Here is a 3046-nt window from a genome sequence, read left to right on the forward strand (position 1 = left end):
GGAATGTCCTGACTAGTGAGGAGAGTGTGTTGAGAAGGTGGAAGGAGTACGTTGAGGAGTTGATGAATGAAGAAAATGAAAGGGAGAGAAGAGAGGACGATGTGGGGATAGTGGATCAATAAGTGCAGGAAATTAGCAATGATGAGGTGAGAACAGCATTGAAGAAGATGAAGAGTGGAAAGGCAGTTGGCCCAGGTGATATACCTGGGGTAGCATTGAAATGTTTAGGTGAGATGGCAGTGGCGTTCCTAACAAGACTGTTTAACACCATCTTGGAAAGGGAGAGGATGGAGTGGAGAAGAAGTGTTCTGGTACCCATCTTCAAGAATAAGGGAGAAGTACAGAGCTGTAGTAACTACAGGGGAATAAAGTTGATCAGCCACTGCATGAAGCTACGTGAAAGGGTAGTGGAGGCTAGGTTGAGGGGAGAGGTGGAGATCAGCGAGCAGCAGTATGGTTTCATGTCAGGAAAGAGTACTACAGATGCAATGTTTGCTTTAAGAATGCTGATGGAAAAGTACAGGGAAGGCCAGAGGGAGTTGCACTGGGTCTTTGTGGATTTAGAGAAAACATATGATAGGGTGCCGAGAGAGGAAGTGTGGTATTGCAGGAGGAAGTCGGAGGTGGCAGAGAAATACGTAAGAGTGGTACAAGTTATGTATGAGGGCAGTCAGACAGTAGTAAGGTTTGCAGTAGGCGTGACGAAGGCATTCAAAGTAGAGGTGGGATTGCATCAAATATCAGCTCTGAGCCTTCTTGTTTGCAATGGTGATGGACAGGTTAACAGGTGAAATCAGGCAGGAGTCTCAGTGGACTATGATGTTCGCGGATGACATTGTGATCTGTAGAGAGAGTAGGGAGCAGGTTGAGGAGAGCCTGGAGAAATGGAGGCATGCATTAAAGAGATGAGGAATGAAAGTCAGCAGGCGTAAGATAGAATACATGTGCCTGAATGGGAGGGAGGACGGCAAAAAGCTGAGAATGCAAGGAGTCGAGGTGAAGAAGGCGGATGAGTTAAAGTACTTGGGGTCGACCATCCAAAGCAGTGGAGAGTGCGGGAGAGATGTGAAGAAGAGAGTACAGGCAGGGTGGAGTGGATGGAGAATAGTGTCTGGAGTGATCTGTGACAGAAGGGTTCCGGCAAGAGTGAAGGCGAAGGTCCACAGGACGGTAGTGAGAGCAGCCAATGTTGTACGATTTAGAGGCGGTGGCACTGACAGAAAGGCAGGCGGCTGAACTGGAGGTGGCAGAGTCGAGGATGTTGAGATTTTCATTGTGAGCGACAAGGATGGACAGGATCAAGAATGAGTACATTAGAGGGACGGCTCAGGTTTGACAGTTTGGTGAAAAAAGTGAGAGAGGCCAGATTGAGATGGTTTGGACACGTGTGTAGGAGAGATGAGAGTTACATTGGGGGAAGGATGCTGAGGATGGAGCTGCCAAGCAAGAGGAAAAGAGGAAGGCCAAAAGGGAAGGTTTATGGAGGTGGTGAGGGAGGACATGCAGGCGGTTGGTGTAAGGGAGGAAGATGCGCAGAACAGAAGGTATTGGAGACAACCTGGCGACCTGACTCTGAGACATCCTTTTGACTGCACTCGAACAGTGGAAAAAGAACGGTGCTCATAATGCAGAATGGATGGTGAGTTTAAGAGGATTAGTGCAAAATAAGAAGCTGTCGTCGAAGGAATCGTCACATCTCAGCTATTGCTTTTATTTATTTTTAGTCTTGCTCGCATGGTTGCAGGACGCTCACGTGATCTCAGCGGGGTTCAACTTTGTGTTAATTAGCCGTGCCGCCGCGGGGCAGTGAACACACATTTGCGCTGGTTCGTCCGCTAAACGAAACCGTGAACAAGCCCCTGACTTTGGCTCCTGCGTAACTTCTAGAGTACTTCTGAGGTGGTTGGGGATCCCCGGTGAGGTTTGTTTGCGTGCACTGAAGTAAAAATGTGAAAGTCATTTTCCATCTACAGTATAATTACCTGATGTCATATAGCACAAATAACATGGTCAACACATTGTGGTTATCCCACGGTTATCCCTCATCCCTTTATTAACTCGGTTTTTACACTGTACAGGCAAGATAAAGGGCTCATCAGAGTCTTTTTTATACAGATATGTTTTTTTCAGAACACATGCCACGGAATGTAGGGAGGTAAACTGCGCCTATATGTGAATACAGGGGTTACTGTATGCAGCCTTTCGAGCTGCACATCAAACTCAAGGATTCGTTACACCTTGAACCGAGCAGAGCTGTTGGCTGTCGTTTAAACATGGCTGTGAAGTAAAGGCTAATTGGACAATTTAGCAGCAAAACACAATCTCAGCCAGCACCCTTTTGGTGTAGCACAGCTATTTAGTCTCATTTAAGAGACAAAAGAGGTGGAACAGAGGCAGACAGAGAGGAGAGAACATATTTCAAAGACCACCAAAACCCTATTAGGCATCACAAGGCTCTCTGCTGAGAATACCAACGAGCAATAAGAAATTTACCTAAATTACGAAATATCTGTTTTAAAAATAATTATTCAGCAACTTCGTCCTAATTATCAGGAAACACTCATATATATATATATATATATATATATATATATATATATATATATATATATATATATATATATATATATATATATATTTAGAGAGGATAAGACAAGCAATTTCTAGGTCAATTGTCACAAAACAAGGCCATTAGGAGTATATAAAAAAGATTAATGACCGATTTTGGCTATTATTCCGTAAACAATATAATTATGCTGCTGTTTCACAATCTCAGTCACAGTCTGAAGTAACTAATTCAGTGCCTGGTGCAAATATAAAAACGAACCCTTAGACTTATCGATGAATAAACCTGTGTTGAGAATTGATTATTATGAGAGGAATAAAAAAAGATCTGCTTGTGCTTGGCAACCAACCTTCATGCATCAAGTATTACATTACTGTATTAAATATCTTTTTTAAGTATCTGTAGTTATTAAAGTATACTCAGTTTCAAATACTTTTGACTTTTACTCCACTATGTTTCAAAGCAAACATCTTTACATTT

The sequence above is a fragment of the Zeus faber genome (assembly GCF_960531495.2).
Source record: "Zeus faber genome assembly, chromosome: 8".
NCBI lineage: Eukaryota > Metazoa > Chordata > Actinopteri > Zeiformes > Zeidae > Zeus > Zeus faber.